Consider the following 17,126-nt stretch of genomic DNA (forward strand, 5'->3'; position numbering starts at 1 on the left):
TCTGCTCCAAGCACAGCTGAGACAGTATGAAACCACGGTATCAGTGGATTCTTTTTGGCAATGACTTACACTTGGGTCATTTCAGAATTGCCAAAGGAACATGTGCTATTTGGAAAAGCCCCTTCCTGATTCTGATATGTCCCCACAAGGGGAATACCCCTTCATTACCTATATTGAAAATAGTTACTCCACACGGCAGATAAGTCTACATTCTTTCCATGATGCCTCATGGCTCCTTAAAACCTGGCCTCTGCTAACTTTTCCAGATACTTCTCTATACTTTCCCTGTGCTGCACCACTACAGAATCAGCTTATGTTCAACCCCATTTTTATGCTTTTACACATGCTATTTGCACTACTTACAACACCTTTTCTGCCCATTTCCACCTAGCAAAAGCCCTAAAGGAAAATTCAGTCAAGTTCAGCTGAACCCTCTGGCTTAAACTTTTCTTGACTCTTCCTGACAAGAATTTTTCTTTGACATTGTTGCCAAAGAACTTGCTAGGTTCACATCGCATTATAGTCATTTATGCTTATCTTCTTTGTAAATCTAAAAGCTCCAGGCAGTTGGGGACTGTGCCTTATTCATGCCTGAACTTCCAGAACATTGCATATTGCTTGTCTTGTTAGTGATCCATAAATGCTTATGGAATTGAATTATTTCCTTAGTTTTAAATATCAAGACTTCCTTGTGCCTCTGTATTACCCACCCAACTAGACTTCCAGCTTCAAAAACATTTTTAAAGAGAGGTACATGTGGTCACTTCCTCTTTGACAGCCCCACGCACAACATAAAACTGAGATTTCATAGTTATTATCGCCTACAAAATTCAAATAAAACATCTAGGGCTTTTGGGTTTTTTTTTTTTTAAAGTGTGAGTATTTCTAAAAGTTGACATTCATTTAATTTTAACAATTCAAAATATTGTGGATTAGTGTGCTTTCCACAGCAAGTTTAAAGGCTGTTCCCATAAGTATAATAAACTATGCAGTAGAATCTAACCACATTTGTGGTTTTAATCTGATTAGGGACTAGACTCTAGGCAACTCCCCCAGCCTCCTCAGGGGCTCGTCCTTCCTTCCCCTTACCAAATCCTCATTATTTTTTAATATCCTTCACATTACCACTGCTCGGAGATATCATCGAAGGAACACACTGTACTGAAACTCAAGCAACAGAGGGAGACTTTTGCTTGTCTGGTCCCCACAAACACGTCTGTCAAAAAGAACGTGGAAAAGTGCCTGCTGATGAAAGACATCATGATGGTGCCAAGCGATGTGGAAAAATCATCTGTTAGCATTTTGTTGTTACGAACAATCTCTCCCAGTGGTGCTGCCAGGGCCAGTAAAAATTCAGGTTATCTGCTGTACAACTTGAGTCAGTCAACCTCTTCCAGGGACTCTTCCAAATTCTACATTCGAGGTGGGGGCGAGCTAGAATATTCCCAGGGACGGCACAGAAGCACAATGAAGCTTCACCACTTCAGAGAAGTGCAGTCTGAGCAGATGGAAGGAAATAAAGGGGGGGGGGCCCAAGGGCATCAAGTCCCTCAAAGGGATGGAACTGGGGCCTCACAGAGTGAGGTTAAGGGAGAAGACAGTGGTTCTATGGCTTTGGATGTGGGCATCCTGGCTTTCCTGTTTTGTTGTTGAAGGCTGTACAAAGGCTTCAGTAATTCCCTGTGTAATTAACTTACACTTGTTACTATAAAAACAAGTCTCTATTAATAAAAAGAATGGCACTGGGCTTGACAAAATTCCCAGCAGTTAACAATAGCTGGTTTTAATCAACTATTATCAATAATTTTTTTTGTTCTTATCAGAAATAAATCACATCATGTTACAACTAAGAGGCCATCTCAGGGACACTCAGAAACATGAGGCACATCTGATACATCAATGTAATTAGAACTTGCTAGGAGGAATAAATAAAGAAACTGGGCAGGAAAAGGAGTAAAAAGGAATCAAAAGATAAAACAACGCTTAAGTTGACTTGGGAGTAAAACCCAACACATGCAAGGCTGTCGAGTATAAAGTTAAATTACACACGTGTAAAAATGGTGCTATCTCCAGGGATCATCTGCCATGCTGATGTTCAGTCAAGATAGTGAGAGAAAAGAAACCAACGTAAAGTAAGTGTGCTAGACCCCATGCGAGGTGCCTTAATTTAATCCTCGCAACTCTGTAAGGCAGACATCTGGGGGATGTGTTAACTTCTATAAGACCCCATGCCTGGAAAATGGTGACAGAGAAACTTAAATCGTGTTGATATTAAATGCATGCTCTTTCCTCTTTACCATTTTTGAATTGATAGTAGCTAAAATAATAGTATTTCATAATAATGTTTAAAATTGAAGAACAGGGGCGCCTGGGTGGCTCAGTTGGTTAAGCAACTGCCTTCGGCTCAGGTCATGATCCTGGAGTCCCTGGATCGAGTCCCGCATCAGGCTCCCTGCCTCTGACCCTCCCCCCTCTCATGTGCTCTCTCTCTCTCATTCTCTCTGTCTCAAATAAATAAATAAAATCTTAAAAAAAAAATAAAATTGAAGAACAGCGGACACACAATGTAATGTTAGTTTCAGGTGTACAACATAGTGACTTGTTCACCACAAATGTGTGGCTGCCATCTGTCACCATACAGCGCTATTACAATACCACTGACTATATTCCCTATGTCATAACTTTCATCCCTCTGATTGGTTTATTCCATTACTGGAAGCCTGTACCTCCCACTCCCCTTCACCCATTTTACCCATCCCCTGCCCCAAACCCTCACCTCTGGTAACCACAGGTTTGTTCTCTGGGGTCTGTTTATGGGTCTGTTTGGTTTTTGTTTTGTTTTTTAGATTTGACATATAAATAAAATCATACGGTATTTATCTTTCTCTGACTTACTTCACTTAGCATAACCTTAGCATGGGCCTCTAGGTCCATCCATGTTGTCACAAATGCCAAGGTCTAGTTAATTTTTATGGCTGAGTAGTATTCCTCTGTGTGTGTGTGTGTGTGTATATATCTCACATCTTCTTTATCCATCTATTGATGGACACTTGGGATGTTTCCATATCTCTGCTATTAGTTGTTTTGTTTTTTTCTGGTATTTCTATTTTTAATTCTCTGAGGAAACCCCATACTGTTTTCCTATACTGGTTGCACCCATTTACATCCTTGCCAATAGTGCACAAGGGTTCATTTTTGTCCACATCCTCACCAACACTTGTTGTTTCTCGTCTTTTTGATTCTAGTCATTCTGACTGACTGAGGTGATAGCTCATTGTGGTTTTGATTTGCATCTCCCTGATGCGTCTGTTGGCTAGCTGTAGGTCTTCTCTGGGAAAATGTCTATTCGGGTTCTCTGCCCATTTTTAAGTCAGATTATTTGGGGTTTTTTTTGGTGTTGAGTTGTATAAGTTCTTTATATATTTTTTTATATTAACCCTTATTGTATACATCATTTGCAAATATCTTCTCTCATTCAGTAGGTTGCCTTTTCTTTTTATTGATGTTTTCCTTCACTGTGCAGAAGCTTTTTATTTTGGTATAGTCCCAAAGGTGTATTTTTGCTTTTGTTCCCCTTGTCTGAGGAGTCATTTCTAGAAAAGTGTTTTTAAGGCCAATGTCCAAGAGATTACTGTTTTCTTTAAGAACTTTTATGGTTTCATGTCTCACATTTAGGTCTTTTACCCATTTTGAATTTATTTTTTATTTTGGTGTAAGAAAGCGGTCCATAATAATTATTGACTAACAACATTACATACTATCTATGGTTTACAATGCATTTGTATTACATTAATGTTTATAATTATGGCAACAACCTCTGACAAGGCTGGTACTGTAACTGTTTTTAAGATGAAGAGGGGCATAGAGACAGTAAGTAAATTGCCAATGAGATAGATTCAAATCCAGAGCTTTTCACTTTAGAGCTTTTTTCACCTTATCCTGGATCCTCAGTTATTAATAATCTTTCCCATTCACTACTCTGAAATCAGAATGCCAACACAAAAATAGAGATACTTTCTGACAAAAGATGCTTTCTTTAAAATATTTGCCCTCCATCCTTCTGGAAAAGAACCGGAGTCACTGGGTAAGTAATAGATCTGAAGTTTTTTGGTTCCTAGTAAGTGGAAAGCACTGGCTGAGGGTCAAAAGATCTGGATTCCTCTCCTGGTTATTTCAGTCATGAGCTACTTGGACTTCCAGAATTTTTTACTTCCTCTAATCCTCATTTTATTAATATCTAAAATACTTAGTAAGTTTTCCTTTAGTTCTAAAATGCTAATAATTTCCACACACAAGACTTCATCATATCTCTTCCTCTCAAAACTTCCTAGGTTACAGCTCTGCTCATGAAAGCTTGATAAAGATTTAAAGCACAATATTGTCTAAGCCATATAAAAATAGAGTCCCAACCCTCATTATTAATGCAAATGTACACACAAGGTCAAACAGACTCATTAAGGTGCTCTGAAAACACACCAGTGGCTCAGTTTGCTGTTTAGATAAAGTCATGCATTATTTTTTGCCATCTGATAGTTTTTATGATGATTCAGGAATATACTTCAAAAATAAACAAATATAACCATGGATCATCATCCAAGGAAGTAGTGGGGAAGTAAAACAGAAGTTTTGAAATCTGGACTGAGATTCCTACCTGGGAAACAAAACAAAACAAAACTTAATTGTAGCCAGAGTGCTTTTGTGGAATAAAAGAAAAAAAAAATCATTACTCACAGGGGATTCTGGTAACATTTTATTCCTAAGTTATTAATATCACTAAATGTAGTGTAAGTCACAGAATGGATGTACCTTGGGAGATCCATGAAAATGATTTTCAGACTTCATTTTTGCAAAAAGTAATTCTAAACCTAATGAGCAAACCCAAGACTGCACATTTTTAGGCAATGAGCCAACACACTAACTCCTCTATTAAGAGAGAGGACTTGGAATTTCATGTTGTATTATTAACACCACTGGAGCTACAGCTAGTCCAATAAAGTATGTATGACCCACTGCAGAATACCTGTGAGCTTAGAAGCAACAAATGGTAAATCCTGGTCCCCAATGTGGCAACAAACTGAGGTACTTTAAGTAATTACAGCAATTACTTTAATATTTCCTTCTCAACTCATGCACTGTCTATGAAGGGACACCATCCTATGGTCAATGCCAACGTGTCCCATAGTATCATTTTGGAAACTGTCAAGTGGATTCCTCAGTTATATTTGCCTCACATACTCCCAAACTTTGTATTTTTTTCTTGAAGTGAAAAATGATATTGGGTCACTTAAATAGCATTATCAAATGGGAGCACGTGAGGAGGGACTAGTTGTTGAGTTCTGTCTGGTACAGAAAGTAAAGGTGACACGCATAAACTCTGGGATTACTGATTAGAAAAAAGTTTCCACCTCTTTCCCAAAGTCATAGCTCTCTGGTAGCAAGAAGATGATCAGGGGAGAGATTGTGACAAATTCCTACTTATGGATTTACTCTTCATAGTGTTATATGAACCAGAGAGACTGGAAACAGGTCTTATCTCACTTATACCAAAGTTTCTCTACCATCTAATGTTCAAATAAGCTTTAATGAGCATCTATAATGCATCAGATCTTGTGAAAAGTGTCAGAGAAATGATAATAATTAAGAAACAATCCGTCCCGCATCGGGCTCCCTGCTCGGCAGGGAGTCTGCTTCTCCCTCTGACCCTCCTCCCTCTCATGCTCTCTGTCTCTCATTCTCTCTCTCTCAAATAGATAAATAAAATCTTTAAAAAAAAAAAAAAAGAAACAATCCATACTTTGAGACATTCCAGCTGAGAAGAGATATTTGTCAGCTTCAATCTTCAAGACAGCTGAGCTATATATATATATGGATTTTACATTATTATTATTGACACATAACATTTTTCTTGAGAACTGAAGAAAACCAAGACCACACCGGTTGATTTGTCCAGCAAAGATATCCCAAGTTATTCATGTTGCTTCTACTACACAGGAACAGGCCACTCCAGGCCCAAACACTTATAACTAACCTCCCTGAATATATTTCCAATGAGTAATCAGGGAGGTATTTGGCTTCCTACCTTAACGTGTTTGAATAAATGACCAATGATGTGTGCCTAGGCCACAACCACCTTCTCCTCACCACTTTGAGTCTTCCTAGGGATTAGTCACTTGATAAATCTGCCATTGAATGGTTTTAAAATTATAGGTTAATCGACAAGGAAAACAAACAAGAGGGTTTATATGTTTTTCATTAAGATCTGGGCTCTGGTCTAGGACATGTCCTCTAAGGAAGCTAGGAAGGGAAATGTCTTAAATTTCCAAAAATTGCTCACCCCAGCCAAAAGGCACACTCATTGTATAAGATATACGTTGAGATGCCAGAAAAGGGCTCACAAAATTAAGGATAGTCTTTATTCTCTAAGTAATGGACCCAAGGAGAAATATTTTCTACTATAATTGGAGAGACTGGGTCAGGTAATGGAAAAAACACTGAAATAGTGGTCAGAGTGCCTGGATTTAGTTCAGCATAAGACTGCTGTACGACCTCAAATTTCCTTCTTATCTCTGGCTATTGTCTTCATCTGTAAAATAAACAGGTTAGAAAAAAGATCAGAAAACTTACAAATCAGGTGTCTTGGGATCCATGGAGTATCTGAACAGTTCTGCAAACACTTAGTTTTAATGTTATTTTAAAAGGATATTTAACCTAAAAACAACAAGGACTTTAAGAAATGCAGAAAGTTATATAAAAAATACACATTTCAATGCTAACAGCACATCTAGTACTAAGGTATTTGGCTTTGTTTATGTTTTTCTTTTTGGTTTTTCTGGCAATCTGGAATACAAAGTTTCCCCTGACATGTTTTGGGATCTATTTGGATGTTCTGAAGACAAATCTCATTGATTAGGAAAGTTGTAACTCTACACTGGTCTCTTTCTTTTTTAAAATTCAGGCTTGCCCTTATACATGTAAGTATATTGCTACAGCACAGATACATATTCAATGAAGCACAGCCAAGGCTCAGGTTCATCTGCTCTGTGCAGGCCCCTACTTTGGCAAAACAGTTTGTTGTCTGATAACAAGCAAAGAATGAGGAGAAAAACAGGTGATTTTGGCATTTAATTTTATACTTGGTGCGTGTTGACAGAGTAATGTGTATGATTACAAATAATTGCAGCCAGGGACGCCTGGGTGGCTCAGTCAGTTAAACGTCTGCCTTCGGCTCAGGTCATGATCCCAGAGTCCTGGGATCGAGTCCTGCATCAGGCTCCTTGCTCAGCGGGGAAGTCTGCTTCTCCCTCTCCCTCTGCCTCCCTGCCCCCCGCCCACCGTTTGTGCTCTCTCTCTGACAAATAAATAAATAATATCTTTAAAAGATAAAAAAAAATTTAAAAAGGGATGCCTGGGTGGCTCAGTCATTAAGTGTCTGCCTTTGGCTCAGGTCATGATCCCAGGGTCCTGGGATTGAGCCCCACATTGGGCTCTCTGCTTAGCGGGAAGCCTGCTTCTTCCTCTCCCACTCCCACTGCTTGTGTTCCTTCTCTCGCTGTGTCTCTCTCTGTCAAAAAAAAAAAAAAAAAAAAAAGCAGGATGCAAAAAATAAATTAAAAAAATAAAAATTATAAAAATAATTGCAGCCATTCTTGTTATTAATTCGATGTAAAAATTTCCTGTAATACATGTTTCAATCTTAAGGATTGTTTTAAAACTGAATACAACCTTAGGATTTTAAGGGAAAAAAATTTTTTAACTCCATTTTTAACCATATATTTTATAAAATGTGATTTTTGTAATTTTCTTCTAGTAAAATAAAGTAATTGGATGCTGTGGCTTATTGAAAACTCTAAATTTAAAACTCCTAAATTCAAATTTGTTTTTATCAAAAAAGCATCTTCATGAAAACATATGAGAGGACCTTTATGACCTTGGTGTAGGCAGAGTTCTTTTTCTTTTTTTTAAAAAAATTGAAGTATAATTAACACACAGTGTTAATTTCAGGTGTACAATATAGTGATTCAACAATTCTATGCATTACTCAGTGGTCAACACAATAAATGTACTCTTAATGAGTTCTTAAATATGCCATCAAAAGCACAAACCATCACAAAAATTGATAAATTGAATTTTTTCAAAAGTTCAATTTTGGCAAGGCACTGTTAAAATAAAACATAAGCCTCAGACTGGGAGAAAATTATCCACAAAATACATATCTGACAAAGAACTTGTACCCAGAACATAAAAAGAACTCTGTTAAAACAAAAATTTAAAAAACAACCTCCTCCTTCCAAAATGGGTAAATGATTCAAATGTGCTCATGAAAGAAGATATATGGAGAACATTTAAGCACATAAAAAAGATGCTTGACATCCCTTAAACCAAACCACAATGAGATACCACTACGTATTTATTGAAAGGAAGGGAGGGGAAGAGAGGAAAACTGACCCATCTGACAATACCAAGGGCTCGGGAGGATGTGGAGCAACTGGAACTCTCCTAGGTGACCAATGGGAATGTAAAATGGCACGGCTACTTGAGAAAACAATTTGGCTGTTTCTTATAAAGTTAATATGCACTTGCCATGTGACCCAACAGTCCCACTTCTAAGTATTTGCCCAGGTGAATTAAAACATGTTCACATGGGGGGGCGGAAGTGGCGGCAGCTGTGACGGCGGCGGCTGTCAGACCTGGAGAGGGGCCAGGGCGGAGCGGCAACGGAGGGTCAGCGCTGGCTCCCGCTGGAGGCCAATCCCAAGGTCACTGACCAGTTTCTCAAACAATTAGGTCTACATCCTAACTGGCAGTTTGTTGATGTATATGGAATGGATCCTGAACTCCTTAGCATGGTACCAAGACCAGTGTGTGCAGTGTTACTTCTCTTCCCTATTACAGAAAAGTATGAAATATTCAGAACAGAAGAGGAGGAAAAAATAAAATCTCAGGGACAAGATGTTACATCATCAGTATATTTCATGAAGCAAACAATCAGCAATGCCTGTGGAACAACTGGACTGATCCATGCTATTGCCAACAAGAAAGACAAGATGCACTTTGAATCTGGATCAACCTTGAAAAAATTCCTTGAGGAGTCTGTGTCAATGAGTCCTGAAGAACGAGCCAGATACCTAGAGAACTATGATGCTATTCGAGTCACCATGAGACCAGTGCCCATGAAGGTGAGACTGAGGCACCAAGTATAGATGAAAAAGTAGATCTTCATTTTATTGCATTAGTTCATGTAGAGGGGCATCTCTATGAATTAGATGGACGGAAAGTTTCCAATTAACCATGGGGAAACTAGTGATGAAACTTTATTAAAGGATGCCATAGAAGTTTGCAAGAAGTTTATGGAACGTGACCCTGATGAATTGAAATTCAACACCATTGCTCTATCTGCAGCATAGCTTGTCAGTGATGGAAACATCAAATACTGTATTATTTGCAAAATTAATACAAAAAATTAAATTGCAAAAATTAAATTTCTGCCGCCATACACTAACTCAAAAATTTTGATATTTTCATTAACTTGACTGATTAAACTTTGTGAATTAAAAAAAAAAACATGTTCACATGAAAATCCATACACATACGTTTTTAGCAGTTTTATTAATAATCACCCATGAGGGTTAATTTTGTGTGTCAACTTGACTGGGCCACTGGGTGTTCTTTGAGGGTGTTTTTAGATGAGATTAACATTTGAATCAATCAGTAGACTGAGTAAAGAAGATTGCTCTCCCTAACAGGGGTGGGTACCATCCAATCAGTTGAAGACCTGAATAGAACAAAAAGGTTCACTCTCCTGCCAAGAAAAAACTCCTCCTGCCTAACTTCCTTTGAACTGAGACATTAGTTTCTTCCTGCCTTGGAATGAAATCATCAACACTGGCTCCTCCTAGGTCTCAAGATTTTTGGCCTTCAGGCTGGAACTATGGCACCCACTCTCCTGGGTCTCCAGCATGTCAACTCACCTGGGAGATCTTGGGACTTGTCAGGCTCCATAACTGCATGAGCCATTCCTTAAAATAAATCTCTCTCTCTCTCTCTCTCTCTCTCTCTCTCGAGTTTAGTTTAATCCTATTAGTTTAATTTTTTTTTGTGGAGGACCCTAGTACATTGCCAAAATTGGAAGCCACCCAAATGTTCTTCAACTGGGAAAGGATAAACAAATGGTGGTACATGCACAAAGTAAAATCTAATTAGAAATAATATGGATGAATCTCAACTGTGTTAAGAAGCTGGACTTAAAAGGCCATACACTATACCATATGATTCCATTCATATCACATTCTGGGCAAGTCAAAGCTATAGGGAAAGAAAAAGCAGGAATGGTTGCCAGGGGCCTGAGGTCAGGAGAGAGGATGTCTTCCAAGGGACACAGAGGAATTTTTTATGGTGATGGAATGTTCTATGTCTTGATTGTGGTTATGGTTACATGACTGCGTGGGTTTGTCAAAACTTGTACACTATAAAGGGTGATTTTTATTGTGCATAAAATAATCTCAATTTAAAAAGCAGTTACAGATTGACATTATAATAAGTATACATTTGTATAAATTTAAGACTGTAAAATAAATACACCCTAATAAAATGCCACTTAACAGTTGGACTTCCAAGCAAGATTTCATTTGCAACAAAATCTTTCTCTTTTGAGAAAACACATTACAAGAGACATAGAGTAAGATGAGTCCCAAAAGCATCTAAAGAAGTACCTAGAACAAAGTCCAGGTTTCCTAACATAAAAGTTTAAGCTTTCTCATCAATGCTATAGCATTTTCACACCTGTGGCCCAGGTTCTGGAACTTTCTCTGTCTAGGTCAGATCTGGGATGGGGTTAGTGGTGACCAGCTAAGACAGTACCGCCACATTCATCATCACTCTCACATCACCACTAAGTGACAACATGGCCAGGGAGTGAACAACGTCTACTAAGAGCTCAGAGTGCTAGGCAGGATGTTACATTGCCTTTAACACTGTGATGTCTCATTACTTCCCCTCCGTCAGTCTCTTTCCTATCACATTATTTATGACGAGTCTGATGTTCTCATTGTAGTTGATCACCAAATATTTTCAAGGATACAAGGTCCTACTTCTCTGCTTCTGTAAGTAAAAAGGATCTAACATCTTCTATTCCCAGGTCAACTTGAAGAGTTTTCTCTATTAATGTTTTTTTTAACAAGCCTCCAAAGCAAGGATCAAGGTATTAGGTTAAAAGTGTGCCTTAGGTTTGTGATAGATTGATAGGTGGTGTCTCTGTTACTAAGGGGGAAAAAAAAAACCAACACTAAACTATCAAAACAGTCTATTCCACATGGCAATTAGAGCAGTTTCCTCCTATACTCACAGGGTCTCCAAGGTGTAGGAGGCCTATTATTTCAACAGGGTTGTAGGCTGCAAATTCTATTCTGTAAAACGAGGATGACATTATCTATCTTGCTTTCTAATATACTTCTCATGGAAGATGAAAGATCTCAGAATAATGTACTCAGAAGAAAGCAAGAAAAACTCTGACTGAAAAATACTGCAGAGTTTATTTAATATTGGATGCAATTAATAGTAACTAGCTGGCTTTATAGTGCTTGTCAGTTGGAAGCTATAGCACAACCCATATGTCTCCTGTGATATGTATGCTTAAATGGTGGCCTTAGAGAAAAAGGTGAATTTAATGCGGTTAAACAAAAGTCAACCTTTCTTTCTAAATAAAATGCATTAAGTAGGATCCAAATACCCTGAGAATGCACATTCAATACACTAGAATTTTATCATACAACAAAAAGCTAGGATATCACTTATGTACAAGACACAATGTTTATGTGTCAAAATTCTTCTCAAGCAATATTTTACATATTCATTGACAGGTATCTCTCTTGCCTTTTTACCCCCACCTAAAAAGTGCTCGAGTCCTTCTCACATCTGCCCCCTCCTCACAAAAAATGAGAACACCTGCCTTAACACTGCCCCATCCTCAAGAAAAAATCTCCCATTAAGTTCGTTGACAAGTGTTGCTCTAAAAGATTTGTGGTTATCTTCTGTCTTTGCATTTTTACCATACCCTTTGTGTAATTTCTCAAAAATCCAGTCTAAATCACCACCATTTTACTGAAAAGGCTCACGAAAACCACGTTTAATGGCTTCCTGAGTTACCCAGTTTGGTGGGTTTTTCCTCATTCTCCTTTGGAACTCTGCAGCTGAACTTGAGAACTGCCCCTCTTGTTTTCTCTGAGAGTATAACACCCTGGTCCTCTTCCTACCTTGCAGTTACTCTGCCTACTGCCACCTTCCCTTCCTCCTTCCATCTTCCAAATACCTCAGTTACAACAAGCTAAGAGGACTCATGTTTTGTCTCCCTTGTTCACTGATGTAGTCCTAGAAGCATGAAGAGCACCTGGTCTGTAAAGGCATTCAGATAGTTGTTGAATAAATGAATTTTCCAATGTCCCCAGCCAAGAAGTCCCTGAGGCTATTGTGCCTATAAAACTTCTGCATTCAGTTAGCAAAGGGAAGAGAAAGAGGAAGGAATTACTGAGCAGTGCCCATGCAGGGCCTGTTACAAATGTGATGAAAACCCTCTGATTTGTAGGATTACTGCTATCGCCCCTTAAGTAGGTCCTAGCTGATAAGTGCATATCCGATGTGCGACTGTGTTCTTTCCAACAAGCCTCATGGAATTCCCAAGTCCAAAGTTACTGGTCCATCTCCATCCAGATCTGGTTAACTATGTCTCATTAGTGGACCTCCAGACTGAGTAACTTTACAATATGCACAGGACCTAGATGTGAGTTGACAAACTGACCCCAAATTAGTCAAAATAAACATTCTATCCCAAAGACATTAATAATGCCATTATTTTGAATACACCCACTTTTATTGGCATGGATTTTTATAGTTCCTCATAATATTTACACTTTAAAATCATTGAGGAAGTCACAAATATGAGTTATTCCATGTGGATTCAAGTGTTATGATTTATTTTCCAACCTTCCTTCACTGGGACAGACAACAAAGTGACTGGAAAAGGAGTCCTAGAAATGCCTTGATTGACAAAAAGCCTTGAAATAGCACCTGTGACAACGTGGGTGACTGCTTTATTCTTCAAGATGGCTGGGCTCTTTCTGAGTTTCTGTACATAAGCAATCAAGTTTAATAAACATCTCCAGTTACAGACCTATCTCAGAAGAGGCAGAAATGTTTCTAGAGCTGTGCTTGCTTCATTTGGAGTCCTTGCAATTGAGGACGTATATAGGTTGACAGTAAACAAGTGACAAAGTACATCTGTAGTACCTATTCTTGAAAGCAGAGGGGCCTAGAATAATGGTCAGGGAATTCTAAAACTCCACAAAGAAGGCTCCCTGACCATAGGGCATCAATACACATCATTTTTAGAAACAGTTTTGGCAAAGTATCACCCTGATTAATTTGAGCTCACAAAGGTCTGATGTAATATTTAAAAACCGATCTCTTCTTTGTGTAAACATGGATTAAGAAAAATGTAAATCCCCTATGTGGGTTTATTTTTTAATAGGAATATTAATTATATATTTATAAATCTAGGGTGCTCACTGCCTTTAAGAGTTAAGACAATAAATGGAATTTGGCAGAACATTTATTCTGATTACTAGATGTTTCATGATACTTGGAACATCAGGATGCATGTGAAATTACACTCAAGTATGATGCACACAATAACTTGGAAAGGATCAGATCTCATTTTGACTTGATTCTTTTCTCCTGGAATATAGACAAACCACATTCTTGTTTTCCTCCTGCACTACCCACCCCCCAACCTTAGATTAAACTATATTATGTTGGGCTGATATTCATCTCCATAATTTGGGTTTTTCGAAAGGATCATTGTTACAAGAATCACATTTTTCAGCTTTCCAGTAATTGCAAGATATGAATTTAAATCAGAATTCTCATTTCCTAAGTGATCAAACATTGAGCATCACTCATGAAATGTTTGCAAAATAAATGTTTAACTATTCTGTGCAAAGTTTAAATGTCACTTCAAATTTATTTTGACAGAGAGGTTGAGATGGCTGTAGTTTTCTCTCCACCAATTTTTCTATTTTATTTTATTTTATTTTATTTATTTTTAAAGATTTTATTTATTTATTTGAGAGAGAGAATGAGATAGAGAGAGCATGAGAGTGGGGAGGGTCAGAGGGAGAAGCAGACTCCCTGCCGAGCAGGGAGCCCGATGCGGGACTCGATCCCGGGACTCCAGGATCATGACCTGACCGAAGGCAGTCGCTTAACCAACTGAGCCACCCAGGAGCCCCATCCACCAATTTTTCTATTTTAAATGTTACAGCTGCACGTATTAATAATGTGAAAAGACAGGGGCACTATTACCTGAAAACTCCTACATAATTTCTTCACAAGTCATTCAAAACTGAGTAACTAAATACACAGGTGAATGACGATACAGGGCCAGCTCTATAATGTCTATCAAACTCCATGCCTGCTGGAGGGTTTTATACCAACAATGTGCAGCTGCCCCATGGATGGTATCTGCCAGCTACAAGAGCTTCAGCCTGCCGGCTTTGCGCCATGCACCCTTCATGAAAGAAATGAACTGGCTCCAGTGCCCACACCACTTACACATAAATATTTAGATTACGAGGAATCTCAGTGTTGGACCATCACCTTTCCCTCACCCACACATCAGAGCAGTAGAAAGCTTTCTGACTGCATGTCCTTGAATACAGTGTTAATACACATATGGAACAGATTAGAATCATGGAGGTGTTTGAAAGAAAGGAATTTTGATTTTTATAAAGATGGGACATGAAGATCACTCTTCTTGGTCCGAATTTACTATGTTAAAACATCTTGCAATTGAATGAAGCACTGGGTGTTATACGCAAACAACGAATCACGGAACACTACATCAAAAACTAATGATGTAATGTATGGTGATTAACATAACATAATTAAATAAAATTTAAAAAAAATCCTGCAATCTCAACTATAGTTGTCAAATATAAAAGCAAATGCCTGTTTCCTTCTTGATCACTTTCTTTTATTTTTCTTTCATGTGCTTTTCATATTTTCATATAAGCATAACACAGGTAAGAATAAAAGTGCAGAATGCAATGTATGTTAAGAAAAAAAAAGAAGAAGATAGCAGGAGGGGAAGAATGAAGGGGGGGAATTGGAGGGGGAGACGAACCATGAGAGATGATGGACTCTGAAAAACAAACTGAGGGTTCTAGAGGGGAGGGGGGTGGGAGGATGGGTTAGCCTGGTGATGGGTATTGAGGAGGGCACGTTCTGCATGGAGCACTGGGTGTTATGCACAAACAATGAATCATGGAACACTTCATCTAGAACTAATGATGTAATGTATGGGGATTAACATAACAGTAAAAAATGCCAAAAAAAAAAAAAGAATAAAAGTGCAGAATTAAACCCAAATATGATGTATTTGTGAGGAAAGCACCCAACAGTCCAGTACTAAAAGATGGAGCATATAAAGAAGGAAACATTTGTCTTTCTGTTTCTGGATATAATTGGTTTTAAAAGCCAATTTTTAAGGGGTTTGCTATGCAAAATCCTCCAGCAGCATTCACAGCTTCTCAGTAATTGTATTTAAAAATAATCTTTTGTTATGGGTGGTATTTGGTTGCAGGTTGGAGGAAAAAAATGTAAAATCACTCCAAGAGATACTCCTGATAGCTGGCAGCCTCTGTCCCTCCATTTTTTTTTTTTAAAGGTAATTAGATTGCTAATGAGCAAGAAGTGAGTGATGATGTAGGAGTCCAATATTTGAGTCTAGGTCACAACAGAGTCAATTTGGACATTGATCCTTATCGCTCAAGTCTAGGAAAATCTCATCTGAAAAAAATGAATCTCTCAAGTTCTATTTATAAATCCTGGATGCAATTTGAAATCTTGCAGAGACAAGAGAGAGGAAAGGAGCAGAAAAATATTAGACAACCTTATGACCTTGAAAAGGTGATAGGCAGGTAAAAATGTTCAAATTGAACGAGATACTTGGAAGAGGGGGCCTTATTTTCCTCCCATTACTTTGCACTCCTAAAAGAATCATGTTTAATTTTGTTGGTGTGTTCAAAGATTTTAGTTTTAAACACGTTAAACCTCTGCATTGCTCAGTACCAGCCACCATGCATGTGCTGCATGATGGTTTTCCTGCCCACCACTTAAATCGTGGTTAGCACTTTCTCCACCTTTGGCACAGGGATCTCCACATGGCTTATGTGATAGAGCATTGGCCTGGGAGAAGACCTCACTTCTAGTCAAGGTACTTCTATCAGCAGCCTGCATGGGCTTGGGCCCTTTAACTCCTAAGGAGTAGCATGCAGAAAGTGAATCTCCATGGGTGGTGGACTTCACTGGTTGTAAGGAGCCCTGTCCTGCTGGGAGCATGGTGCCTCCTTTAGGCGCACTGAGGAAGAAAAGGTGAGAACCATTAAACTCGATTTTAAAGATCAGCTCTTTCAGTATGTGGTTCCTCATCTATAAAATGAAAGGGTTTACACATTATCACACATTCATATGAGTCCAAGGTGATTTCACCTCAACTAATACAACTGATCGCTCACTCACCATAAGTTGTCTTAACATGCAATAACTGATAAATGTCCATCTAATACAATGAGAAACAAAGAGTATTCTCGCTGTCAAAAAACTTCTAAGAACATAGTTTTCCTATTATAATTCTCCCATGTCTCTAAATGTGAAAACTACTGCCTGTAAAATCACTTTGGTTAAAATCTAGTTTCCATTACAAAGGAAGAAAAAGGGAAAACCAATCAGTGGTTAATTTATGCACTAATGCATGTATTACCATGATAGAAGTTTCATCTGTTTGCTATTTATTGAAGGTTCACGTCCATCTTATGTTCGCCACTGGGAATGAAGGAGAGGGACAATACCTCTGCTTTCAAGACTGTAATATGATAGAAAGCCTTGCTAAGTGCTGGAGTCAGGTAGAGAGCCAAGTGTCAGAGCAGGAAGTCTTGGGACATCAAGAGATGGTTTCATATATGATGGGCCACATTGGATTGGTGGGCCACAAAGGATTGACAAAGTTGGAGTGGCAGAATAAGCCAAGTAAAAGAAGAAGGCAGAGTGATGGGAAAGCATAGGAAAATAATGGAAGA

At 38.4% G+C, this 17,126-nt stretch overlaps 1 protein-coding gene and 1 pseudogene across 3 annotated transcripts in view; one reads left to right on the forward strand and one right to left on the reverse strand.

Moving 5' to 3' along the window:
* Nucleotides 1–17,126, reverse strand: part of FMN1 (formin 1) — a 310,736-nt gene that overhangs the window by 223,792 nt on the left and 69,818 nt on the right. The gene's annotated exons all lie outside the window — the stretch shown is intronic.
* On the forward strand, nt 8,653–9,417 carry LOC123861374 (ubiquitin carboxyl-terminal hydrolase isozyme L3-like; annotated as a pseudogene). The gene has a single exon (XR_006795017.3). The product of XR_006795017.3 is annotated as a ubiquitin carboxyl-terminal hydrolase isozyme L3-like (transcript).

This window comes from Mirounga angustirostris, unplaced genomic scaffold, assembly GCF_029215605.1.
Source record: "Mirounga angustirostris isolate CCGP_5_RB_7025 unplaced genomic scaffold, mMirAng1.0.hap1 SCAF_9, whole genome shotgun sequence".
Lineage (NCBI taxonomy): Eukaryota > Metazoa > Chordata > Mammalia > Carnivora > Phocidae > Mirounga > Mirounga angustirostris.